General features: G+C 43.0%; 1 protein-coding gene across 1 annotated transcript in view; it reads left to right on the top strand.

Annotated features, from left to right (window-relative positions):
- Window positions 1–13,871, top strand: part of LOC100746381 (B-cell receptor CD22) — a 319,222-nt gene that overhangs the window by 263,968 nt on the left and 41,383 nt on the right. The window lies entirely within an intron of this gene.

The raw sequence follows: 13,871 nt of genomic DNA, 5'->3' as shown, positions 1-13,871 counted from the left end.
TATCAAGAATTTTAAACGTAATTTCTTATTTTCTGCGTTGTTTGAGTCGACTACGATAGCTGACTGGTTTTTACTAAATTTATTAAATTTTATTAAAAAGACAAAGGTATATCTAACGTATCGTTGATGAGAATACACGAACGATGTTACGCGTATTCGATATGGCGAATGTAAATGTTTTAGACGGCCAAGACGATCAAAATCTTCTAAATCGTCGTCTAGTACTTATCCTAATGTAACTTTATCGCATCGTGGTAATTTCTCTGCCTCGGAATTCGACTGCTGCAAGTACGACACAGCGAATGGTTCAACTTTTCCAATCATACAGAAGACCCTATCGAACATTTATTTCCCGTAAAACTAACATCCCACCCACCGATAAAATCTGAACACAGTGAAGCACGCGGAATCATCGAGTTTTCCTATGTGAAAGCACGCGAGACGTAGGGTTGGCGTATCACGACATTAGCTTATCTTTCGCGTAGAATGTCGCGTTCGTTCTCCGTCGGTGCACGTTCGCGCACGTTATCGTCCGCGTGAGGGAAGAAGCCGTATCCATGGAATACGGCGCATACCGTGCGGAAAGGGTTGCTGTGGCGGCGCCGTGGCAGCAACGACGCCGTTCGAAGCGTCGCGAAGAGCCACTCGAACCGTGGCGAATTCATCCGGGAGACATAAACTCGCAATCAATGCGGCCGAAGACGTTCGTACACGGCCCCACAAGTCCCAGTAAGCTGGTTACCCTGCACGATATCAGCGTTCGAGGGTGTTCGTGGCACGGACTACTACGACGACAACGCGCCATGGCCGCCCGCGTAAGTTCGACTTGCTGAATAAGCAAACATTTGCATCGTGACACACGGATCGTGTCTATCGCGCGCGCAAATTCAGAGAGAGAGACAGAGACAGCGACAGAGAGTTTACTCTCCAGATTCGCGTGTACACGCGCGCAGACAGCTTACCCCCCGGAGAAAATCGGATTATAAGCGAATGCATGGTCCGGCGAACCGATTGCAGCTAACCCAATCTTCTCTTCTAAAGCGGAGAGCAGACGGAAGTGCCGTGTCTATCAATTAAGACCGATCCGCTGGCCGGTTCCGTGGCTTGGTCAATTTTCCACAATTATTCCTCTACGTGGTAGCCTCATCCATATTTATCTGCTTATAGTCGCTCGAAATCGATGCACCGGCTAAATGTAATTTATTGGATAAAATCGATTTCGATGAAACGATGGGTAAGATTGGAAACGAGAAACAGTAGGGAAAGAGAGCGTGTCTCGTTCGTTAGCTTGTTTGGGGTGAGAGGGTAGGTTCTGGTTCCTTTAAAAGGATGCTTCTGTGCTAGTCGATTGGTTTATTATTAAAACCGACTAACGCGTGAATATCTGTTGACCTAGAAAAAGTTATTAATTGCATCTTTGTATAAACGTATAGAGGGAAGCAAAGAAAATAATATTTTACCTCGTTATTCATCGCCTATGTAATAATTATCTCTGTAATGCTTTGCCCGTGCATTCTCTCGTGAAACAGAGCGTCACAGAGAAACTGCGCACAAAGGTCGAAAATGCATTACCAAGAACGTAAAAATGCATCACGCGCGGTACTTCGCAGCTCGATCAATCACCGCATATCGACATTCTCCGCGGCGGCCAATCGAATATTGCACGTCGGTGATTTCTCTTATAATGTAAATATTTAAATTGAGGAAATTTCGTATTCCTCGTAAAACGACCGGTGCCGCTGGAACATGCGTTAACATTGACTCGAATCGAAAGCAGAGAAAAAAGGGACGGACAATCGAAAAATTGAACCTGAAACGCGTGAAGCGGTTACGAACCCGTGTAATATGGAACAAAAAAGAGCGACGAGTCGCAAGGGATGGGAGGGAACGTTTCGTTGAAACAACTAGCGAAACATCGAACCGGAAACGCGTGAAACAGAAACTATGAGTCATACGGACTGTACGTGTAAAAGCAGTGTGCGCGATTCGAAGCGAAGAATTCCTTGGATTGTTATCGATTCGAACGTGTTCGTCGGACAACGAAAGGATATCGCGTCAGTCCTTCGTTATCGCGTAATTCACACGGGAAACGGGACCAAATTAATTAACCCGCCGAAATTCAATTAACAGGACGCCAGCGAAGGTTCGCGAGCTGAATCCGCGGAAATAAGCGTGCAAAGTGAGAAAGACGTAACGACCAAGTAATCACGATGAAAGAACGAACGAGAGACGAAGAAAGGATATAGGAGAAAAAAAGAAAAGAAACGCGAGAGGGAGGGAAACTTTGGCTCGATTTCAATTATATTTTTCGCCGGTTAAATTAGAAGGGTGATCGAAGATAACGCGACAGCGTGTTCGACGACGATCTATTAACGCCGACGTAGCTGAAAGTCGTCGGAGAATTTCTGTCCAACCGATAGCAGGGGTGGAGATGGAACGGCCAGCTCGTGCTGCTGCTGTTGAGCACTGAAAAAAGAAACCACCTCGCCAGGCCGGCCGGAGGCGAGCAACTGGAAACGCGATTGTGGACGAACGGTAGCGACAACGCGAGTAATGGAATCGTAGCTTGGCCACCGAGTCCTTTTGCTTATCGTCGACTCGGTTGATCGCTCGAATACAGCGTCTTAGGATGAATTTTCAGCGTGACAACCAGCTTCCTAGAGAATGGTTGAAACTTTCCAGTATTTTCCTCTGGAAAGGAAATTCTGCTTAATACTCTGGTAAAAAGGCCGAAGTCTTTTATCTAAAAAGATGTCATAATAGAAGATTCTAGTTTAAATGAAGTTTAACGTAACGTATTTAGCGATGTTTGTTAATTAACCTACCAGGGATGGAATTTTGTTTACTTACCAGCAAACAAGATTACGTTTCATTACAGTTTCTCCCTTTGACTCGGAAACTAGCAACTAATTATCGTTATGAATACACGGTTTGTTGTCGATGCGATAATGAAACAAAATGAAACTATGATAAGTAAGTAAGACAAAGCGTAGATGATACGCATGCGTGGATACATAATCTTTAATCTGGCTTCACAGCAGCCCGGAAGATTAAAATCGTTCCTTTCTACGCCCACGAATATAAAGATAGATATTATTTACCAAACAAAGGAAAAAAAGGTGAAATTTACCAAACTTATGTACATATACGCCTTAAAAAATTCAAAACCCGTAACTACTCCTCTCGCGATCAGAGTTCTTTCAATTCGTGATCGAATTTTCCTACCACACGATCAATTTCACCCGGCTCGGTCATCGGAAACGAGACTCTTAGACGTACAATACACGATACGGATAACGCGTTACACTGGGGGCGAAGGCGTGGAAGAATCCTAGCGGTATTGTTGTGCACGCGAGGAAAGATGTCTGTCGTTCGAGAGCCCTGACGAGCACCGATCAAATATTGACTGGCGTAATGACGTTCTTCTCCTCGTAGATCCTTCCGTTTCATTAATCTCGGCGTACGCCAGAAAAATTCTCCGTATGCACGCAGAGACGCGTATCCAGCCGATCGATCGGTCGTCGCTTTCCTCTTGAGGATGGGTGTACACGCGTGCATCGATCGTTCGTCCGGCAGTGATGTTCGGCTTTTCTACGCTGACGAGTCGAGAGTACACCGAGCAATTACCGTAACGGCTTTCTCATTGACCGAGCAAGGGTGGAGATGTTTAACAAGCGTACAGCCAGAAGGGCGAAGTTGCTTGCGTCATTAATCGTGCAAGACGTAGATGAATAAAAGTCGAAGGTATCCGGTTTAGATTCCCTCTTAAGATTCGTTAGGCGTTCTACCAGAGATCCTTTGATATTGCGCAGCGCAGTTAGGGAGTGCTTTATTACCAAGTTGAAGATAATATCGCGCGACTTTGATAACGTGGCCCAGCTCTCTGAAATTTAAAAACAAAATTAACCAACGTCGCTTCTACGCGCTACTATGCTTTTGATCGTATACTGTCTACGTTTCGTTACACAATCTTCTTTATTTGCTTCGGAAGACTCTAGGAGGAACAGTAGCGGACATTTTCAAAATACGTAACTGATATTCGCTTCATTTCATATACTCGTTTTGTTTTGGTAAAGCGACGCTGAAACGGAATACTGAATATTTTCTAATAAAATGGACGTTCTAATACATTGAAAGATTGAAATAAACGCTTTCTGCCATCGCGATTTGACGTAGAGTTTGGTTTATAGTTCTGGCTTTTAATTCCTATACTGTCAATACGTATTTATTTCGAAATTGTCTGTCCCGTGGTCGTAGATTTTCCAAAAGGTATGAAATATTCGTCCCGAGATTATGTAACAATTTATATCAGCATGAAAAAAAGCCCATCCTCGCGAAGCAGAGAAATATACCAGATAAAATGTGGATATCGCTTTCCGACGTGCTTCTTACACACGAGTCACGTTTCTGGTTTCGCAGCCTTGTTTTTGTTCAGAAGTTGAATATCGCAAAACAGTCGACTTTCGTGAAGAATAAAATACGTGGCCCCGAAGAAGCTTGCGGTCTACGTACATGTATGTGCTGACCTATTTTTAACTCTCGAGCCCTCTGAACAAACATGATCTTTAAAATAAGCTACAATTGCGTTCTTTGAGCCTCTGAGAAGCCTTGTTTTTTTTCTCGCGTTTCAGAACGAGTCAGAAACGAAACTAATTTAAGCGCCTATTTAAGACGATAACTTCCTTGCCCATGTAAATTATCGGAAAACGCAAAATTTCGCACAGAGAATATTCACAAGATCACGCAACGATCAACGCAATTATAAACCGTCACCACTTCCGTTTTTCGTATTCTACCTCGACGAACTGTGAAACGAAGCGAACGATCTCTTCGATCTAAGAATATTCAACCATAAACTCCACACATGCTTCGTCCCTATTAATTTCAACACTGAATACACCTACAAACACCAAGTACGATGTCATAAACCAGAAAAACAAGTTCGTTTACAACTTTACAATCAAATCGGTTAACCATGTACTTACAATATAATGCAGCAATGAGTCGTGAAGTTCGGTACGCGGCAGTGGATGCAAATGTGTTTGAAAATGACCGGAGGCAATATAAATTATCGCGATCACAAATTGCGTGATTGAGAAAACCGCGTATATTCGCCTTCAACGTTCTCTCGATCGGATGAACGTTCCTTTCCAACGTTCGAGACTCGTATAAAATAACTATCGCTACCACGTACACTCGCTGGCGTGATCACATTCCGACACTGATACGATCGTTGTTTCGATCGTACTTTGACAAGGAATACGCTCGTTTATTTTATGATATTTTTCCATTCTCTGTAGTTTACGGGCAACTGGGTTACATTTCAACGCGTCCACATTTCATATCCATGTTTTCGCAAGTGTACTACGAGTTATTGTACCGGTCTTCGTAAAATAACCCTTTGCAAGCACTGCGGACGTCGAAATAAGAAAACGAGAACTGGTTAAACGAACACTGATTGGAACGAAATAATCAAAATTCGGTCCTGACTTCTCCGTTCCTGGAATAGTCGATTCGTACATTGTCGTTGATTATAATTTTTCTAATTTACCACTCCTGGCCACGAAATCATGTACAATTTAAGTATCTTACAAATTAAGAACCGCCTCCTGATTACTGTACGCTCAACACTACCGTACAGTTCCAACAATTCTACAGATATAAGCAAAGTATCTCGCAGCAGGAAATTCAAGAACCCTGAAGAGTTTCCACTGCTGCCAAAATTACACAATGCCATCGGCAATAGTCTCGCGAATGTCTTAAACGCGCTGCTGCATCTCTATGTTATCTCCTCAGCTTTACGCGTCTAATCTTATTCGGCAACATCGCCGCGCCGGCAAAATGTAATTTTACATGTTTCGTGGCGAACGCGTTATTTTTTCGCCGTGTTTCCCGTCTCCCAAATGCGTCGCACTTTATGGAACATCTTGTACGCTTGCACACTATCGCATCGTTGGCGTAGATACGTAGCCGGCCCGAGAACGTAAGGACAAAGAACCAGCTATTTTCCATGCGAAACAGGTAAGAGGGTCGGGGTGAGTACGGTTAACCCCTGAATCCAGTATAAAAGATCTTCCCCTCTGTGCATCCCCTTGGCGTGCACGTGTGCGCGACGCACAGACGGCAGAACCGACGACTAAGTTCACCGGTGGCGCGTACGTGCGAGATCTTGCCGGTTACGTACGGTTACGAGGTCTAAGGTGAACCGCTGGCCAGTTAGATATATTGCGCTGGTGTTGAGTTCCAACGGCATCGTTCGGATAACGGTAATCTCAGAGGCCTCGAGCACGGCACAAGAAATTGAAAAACCCCTTGCGGGTTAGGTTGAGGGACGGCGAAGGACGTACACGTTGCAAATATCCTTTCTTTTCGCTGTTTTTACTTTTCGCGTTTAACCTTCGCTCTCTGTGGTTTGGATCCTTTTTGGTTTAATTTCAAGCTAGATTTTTAGTCTTCGTCAGACCTTTATGTTGAGAATCGTGGATCTTAATTGCCGAAATAAAATTGAAGGAACACTAAGGTTACACTTGGAATTCAAATTAAAATAGTTTTAGATTGATTTAATAAACGATTTCCAGGATCTTCGTCGATATACATTTGCACGCGTTTCGGCACTTTCTTTGTCTCACCATCTTCCATACCACCCTGCCAACGGAACAGTTACGTTCGTCTGTTTTTCGGGACGCCGCGCATACACATACACTCATATTCACACACGTGTGTCGCTACTACGCGACCAATCTAGTCTAGTACACAATATTATACATATCTCAATACGTTACTTGAAAACAGTTTCTGGCAACGAAAGATAAATTTTGGTGGTACCGTTTATTTCTGGTGTCGATTATTTCTGGTGTCGATGACGTGGTTTATGAGGAGAAATATTCAAAATTCTACTGGAAATTTGATACATAGTTATTTAAATCTGTTTCTCGTTTCAAATCGGACGTTGCAGAACTTTTCTTCCCGATTTTCACAGTAATAATTCCAATTCCGTTTAACGATCGATTAAAATGATCCAGCGATTATTTCTGTGCATGTGGAATATCAAATCTATCATATATTTGCGATATTCTCGATGAGCTTTAACCGCGAATAGCAGTTTGATGCTTAGCTTTATCGTCGATGCTCGTTCAACCATGAAACGATGTCATCTATGATGATAATATTTGGTAACAGAAATCGAACGCATTTACCGACACGTTTATGTATACGGGCGAGCCCCATGCGCATTTCAGAATGATTTCATAATTCCAAGGTCCTTTTGCCTGTCCGCAAATTCATGCCTCTTCCATGCAATATCGTATAATGGTTTCACCGCGGTGCTTTTAGCCGTCGCGTCGATTTGAATGTTATCCGATTTACTGGATTCTCAACGGCTTTGACACCGTTGGTTTATACCGTTGAAAAAGTGGATCAGAGTGACTAGCCGCGCCCTATCGAATGTCCAACCGGTATACATGATAAAATAAATTTTTTCCCGTCCAAATCTCCAACGGGCAAACAACGAAACGATTCAAAAATAAACTCGAGGTTATCCCCCGGAGAGTAGAACGACCACGGAACACCGCCATATTCGAATTCGAGTTTCAGGGGCAGACACGACATTTTCCATTCGATTCGGAACGCCGATATGCGAAGGCAGATACGCTTGATTTCCAAATTTTGCCCGAATTTTACAATGTTATCGTGTATGGATATTTCACGGGTTACAAAATTGTAACGATCGTGAAATCTTTGAACTTGTCGCATAAAAACTTGGAAACGTTATGAATAACTTTGACGTTTCGTAGCTATCGAACTACGACTCTGAATATTTCAGATGGAACGTTAACAACTTGGAAATTTTGCAATCCGATACCAACTACCAGGTCTTGGAACTTCGTTATCAATGACCTCGCCAAAATTCAACATTGATCGCTATGCGATTTCATGCATTGCGAGTATCACGCAACCGTCTAAAAATGGCTTTTATATTATAAACTCAAAGTATTTCTCCTAAAATCTGAAGTGCTCACCGATGATTCTACCTTTACATCGTTCGATAACGGTAACCTTGAACACGCCCAAATCGTAACAACTTGAAGTTTTAACGAGTAAGTAGAAGCTGAAATGGGAAGATTTAACGTATACCGATGACTCGGCCGATAACAAGAAGCAATTAACTGGAACAAGTTTGAGGAAAGGACGGGAAAGGTAAGAAGAAGGGTGAAGAGGAAACATTAAAGTCTACTTAAGGCAAACTGACAATCGTGAAAGTAGCCGTGATCCAGTCAAAAACCACATCACGTAGTCTCGTTTTGAAACAATGAGTTTCCAGCGGATCCGGGTCGTCCTGAGAAGATCCAGATATCGTCGGTATGTGACGTTTGGGGGATGTATTTATTTGGCAAGCTGGCGGTCAACCCTTAAAGGTTGCTTTTATTGTCGACCGCTCTCCCGCTTTATTTCTTCTACGTGCCACGAACTCGAGCTTCTGATAGGGTCTCGAAAGGAGAAAGAGGCATTTTTTCTCGGCCTCCATCTTTACTTCGCTGGAATAGGTAATAAAAGCATAGTGAGATATCGTGTTCGCGATCAGTGTCGAGGGATAATCTCGAGGTCACAGGTACATTTATTACCACCTCCGCGTAAATAAAACACGTAACGTTAGCGGAACACGTGGTTCTTTCGTGTACTGTTATTTTTACACAGCGCTTTTCTTTTCAAACGTTACAGACGTTTTACCGTATTGGAAAGATTATAACGGCAGCTTAACGTGATTTAACGTTACAACGGATTATCTTAAAATTTGTCGCGGTTTGCCGACCATTTGCACCGAACGATATAATTCCGCTGATATATTAGCGTACAAACTATAATTACGTCGAGTATAAATTTCTAGACGAACGAACACGGTAATCTCTCAAACGCTGAACGATATCTCTACCGAAGCAATAGCATCGTAACGATCTTCCTTCGTCTCGAATATCAACGATACCACATTGGCAAACCTTGTTAATGACCCTACGTATCAGCAACCTTGAATGTAAAAAACTATCGAATGTAAAAAATCGCGAATAGATTAAGATATTTGCGCTCTTTTATGAACGAGGAGGGAAAAATCTAACTGCTACTATTTGCCGGGTTATCGGCCTCGTCTTCTGGCAGAGATCGCGGTTTTTGCCTGTATCGAAATCGCGGAACAACGCGCAGAATGAACCGATTCACTGATTTCCGTCTCCATTATAATGGAAAGAGTGACGGTTATTGATCATGGACGCGATTGTCAGCGTCGAATCGGTTCTGCTTCTCATTGTCGGTGAAACAAAAGAGAGAACGATTCATGGACGGACAAATGTCGGCGATAGCGGACACGAAAATCGTGACTTTCTGCTTCCGGAGCTGCTTTTTCCTGGGCGAGCGGCAAACAAGCGTTACCGTCGCCTGTACAGGGAAATCCGACTAGACTCACGACTTCCTCCGATGTACACACCGATCGATCGTCGCGTTCTATTGTTGGATATTGAATTTTTTGCATCGTTCCACCGATTACGTTGCCGATTCGACTCGTGGCTCGGTTAAATCGAACACGGCCCCTTCCACGTTGAATTCTTTTAAACCACTGTCGTGCCATAGTTCGAATCCAATAGTTCGTGAACACAGCAGTGTAATGTTTCGTCCGTACCAAAGAACCAATGTCGTTTTTCGAGCTCGATCAATGTCCGAGGACGATACCAAAGATACTCTGACCATCGATCCATTCTTCTTCGAATGAAATAATACAACGAAAGAAACATGGCGCGTAAGGATAAAAAAAATGGATTAATAGAATATGCAAATAATACCCTGGAACGGAATTTGTGTCTAAATTCCGAAAGCTAGACAATTTCTTCCGGATGGCGGTAATAGAAGTTGTACCGCGTAGCATCCGGTTTTCTTTCTTGGGAAACATTTCACGCGAAAAAGCCAGCGAACGCATTTAGCCCCAGGAACGTGACTGAAAAACTACTCAAAAAATCCCTTAAGTAGTGTCGTAGCCTTTCGAATTTCTGCGCGCGCGACAAAATTTAATTATGCAAAAAACCAAGCGTATCTCGAAGACAACGGACTCTAGGGAAGTTCTAATTGCATCGGCGAGTAACGAGTACTAAGTAGAAATACGTGGAAGAGAGAACCGGTGGTTTGAACGTGCTCTCGAGAAACGAAAGGACAACGGAGTGGATAGGGTTGCGGTATTCGAGCGATGCTAGCACTTATTATTTACCAAACGTCTGGGAAAAGGAAAATCTCGGTCGATGCTCGCGACGCGTTCCTTCTGGATGGTTGCGTTCTCTAAAGGGCCCGCATTTGAAAAGATACGCTCAAGCAACGACGTCTGCGAAGACTTTGGTTAAACATCAGCCGACGGCAGGGTCCTTGTAGTTTCATCGCGTTCGCAGTTTCTTGCACTTTAAATTAGCTGGCGTACTCTTTGTGAAGTGTCGCGACAGCGGGCGTGTATGCATCTTGCGCGTGGGTGAACTCGCCTAGGAAAGAGTGTCAAAGATACGAAACTTGCAAAGTGTCGTTAAGATGTATTTTGAGTCGTGTAACTATCTCGCCGTGAAATTATACTCGCGTTTGAGGATGGCAGAGCGGTTGAGCCAAATATCACGCGGTTATGAAAAGTTTTCGGTAACGCGCGTTTCGCTAACTGACCTCTGCTAATTGTTGTTCTGCGACAATGTTCACCTGGCGAAACGCGAGCTCAAACACTGCTTTATAATGTTGGCCGATATCATTAGGCTGAAAGTGGATTGCGTTTATTTCAGAATAATCGAATGATGTCACGTTTGTTTAAATTTTAGAGTATTTTCTTAGAAATGGCAGCTTGCTCTTAAATATCTGTATGAAATTTACAATATTCTATTAAATATTTGACCAAAAGGAATCTTATTCGATCGCCACATATTATGTATTACACCTTTCATTATCGCCTAAAAATTACCTCATGGCATAAGGGAAAATGAACACGGGGAAAATAGTCTATCTACGAGGATGTAACCAACATTAATTGTGAACCAATTTCGCGTGGACCGTTGCGAAATATGCTGTGGGAAATATGCATCGGGATGAGAATTCACTGGTCTCGTTCTTTTTCATACCAGCAGGTACAACACGTTCGCAACCTATTTGTTTCGCCGGTGAGCGTACGTCTGGTTATCCGGCAAGAAGGATACGGAAGTGGTCCCACCGGAGAGACAAGGTACGAGCCACATCTACGATGTGTTTTTCACGCGGCTCGTTTCTTCACGGCGAAACTAAGTTTCTTCGAATTTCTCCCAATGCGGCGGCAAGCAAGAATCTTCCGTGCTTTTCTTTCTTGCCGCGGCGATACGGTCGATTCGCACGAGAAAAACGGGAAAACGTAGAAAATGCTTGCACCATTTGTACACGATACGCACTGCATTTACACCGCTGAATTCCAATCGTAATTTACCAAGTAACATTTATCCAATCAGGGTTACGCCATTCGTATAGAAACGTTATAATAGTACGATGTTTGATCATATTTCTCTATCATTCGAGTCAAACTACTTGTGTCACGTAGTGTGCTTTCGTAAGTTTTCGCATGATAATCTTAATCTTACTTGTATAGTATCGTACCGACTCCGTACATCCACACAACGCTTCTAATTATATTTGACTGAGCAGTCAGATACCATTCTACTTGTTCGACCAGACAGTGCCCATTCTACTTGTCTGCCCATGTATTTCCTATTCTACCTGTCTAGTCAGGCATTCCAGACATTCCAGTTGCTTGGCCAAATTGTGATCCGTTCTACTTGCGCGGCGATGCATCGGCCTATTCTACTTGTTCGGCTAGTGACAACTTACGCTACTTATTCCTTCAGTGATTGGTGTACTCCACTTGAGTGGACGTAATCCGTAGATCTGCCACGTGTTTCGCCACACTCTCGCTTACTACCACTCGATGCTACGTCGTGTCCTCTGATTCAAATCGTTCGACAACTTTCTTGATATTTTCAACTCGATTCGTAGTTCTGGAAATAATTGGCTAATTCGGCCGATTTAAGAACGATTCTGCGTTTTCTTCTTTTTCCGTCAAATATTTAAAACGATACCTATGGCGTATGGAGCTTAATTAACGATGCATCAATGCGTGTAGAATGACAATCGTTCGAACGAATGGAAATTGAAATTTTTAGGTGAACCGCGACAAGAGTGGCTGAATCGCAGAGAACGCAGGCCCAGTTATGCAGCCACGACACAAACGTTTTGTGCGTGTCTTTCTCAGCCGTGACGTAACTATATAACGCGTAGACATGGCCTTTTAACGCGACGTTACGTATTTAAACTGGTTGCGTATAATTTCATTTGGCGAGATGGAGAGCGGAGAGATGCCAAATATGTTTGCTAGTGCGAAAAATATACTTTTCTCTTTGCGGCGCAGACAAAACAACGATGCCTGGCTTCTCGCGAACGGGGCATTTTTGTTTAAATAAGCATCTCCTTGCCGTGACACAGAGATTATTTTTTCAGGTGTATTTCGTTATTTCAAACCGGTCGTTTTATAAAAACAAACATAAATGTTATTTTTATACTATCTTGCGCTAGTGGCCTGTAATCTCGCGATAATATAATTCCAGCGGAATGTACAAAATGTGACATTTCGAAAAAAGGGAAGACAGAAAAAGTACAGAAACCATGCGATATGCTGTATACCGTATAATTTAATTCTGTAATGGAACTTAATTACAAATTCATAATGATATCTAATTTAGCCTATTTTTGCAAAACAACCTTTAGCTATCGATAATGTGCAGAGACGCGATACGTTCCGCATGCGTTCGTTCCTTGTTGCTAATAACTTTTTACGAAACTTTGTAACAAGTTAATCCACTATTTTACATTTTCGAGCTCTGAACAAAATAACAGCGCAGCACCTGTTCTATGCAATTCCTAACAACTAAAAACGTTTCAGTGTTCCTCAGGAACGTAACACACTATGCAAATCCTCATTGTGGATAGAGCATCTACTTACGCCAACGTAACTTCAACAAAAACACGATGTCTACTTATCTTTATCCCTAAGGAGACAAAGCAATTATCCCTCGCATGCAAATTAAATTACAACAATGTTGAACTAATTATAATAATTCAAAAGTTCTGAATCGCGGGAACTCGGGTTTACCGAATGCTCTGCAAATTTTCAATTACTTTCCACATACATTCTACGCAAGCCGTTTAAAATAAAGAGTTCGAAATTGTTAAAGTTAACGCTGTTTGCTGGAACCAATAAAAACGCGATTAATTAACACAGATTCGATGATCTTGATGGAAATGCTCTTTTAGATAAATTTCACATAATCTTTCGCAGTATATTTACAACGTCTCTTGAATCAGACTAATTAATAAGTAAATGGTATAAGAAAGACCATATTGTGGCAACACTTTTTGCAGCCTCTATATATCCATTATCCACTTTGATGATCAAAACCCAAGTCACGTATCGGCAGTCTAGAACCGAGTTACATGGCCGGCACACGCGCTAGTACCGTAACACCAGGTGAAATTCCTGCGCGAGTTTGCCACGCGGGTTACACGTGCGTACACACGGCGTAAGGAAGCTGCACGGCAATCTTCCCGTTGCTGGTCGATCCATTAACGGTGATCCTTGGCGAGGCTGTTCCCCTTTCCTGCGGCGCGTAGTTAAACACGCGGCCCCGGTCAAAGGCGTCATCTGTAATTGGACCGTTTTCCGTGCTGGTGACCAGAGTGCCACTAGCCTCGGGTAGTTTGAGGTTACCCCGTCCCTTTGCCTCCCTCTCGTTCACCCCCTTTCCGTTCCGTGTTTCTCGATATCGATCCGAGCTACCGGCTCGGAC

The sequence above is a fragment of the Bombus impatiens genome, unplaced genomic scaffold, assembly GCF_000188095.3.
Source record: "Bombus impatiens unplaced genomic scaffold, BIMP_2.2 scf_0377, whole genome shotgun sequence".
NCBI classification, from domain to species: Eukaryota; Metazoa; Arthropoda; class Insecta; order Hymenoptera; family Apidae; genus Bombus; species Bombus impatiens.
Note: the sequence above shows the minus strand (reverse complement) of the source record. Positions and strands in the feature narration are given on the sequence as shown.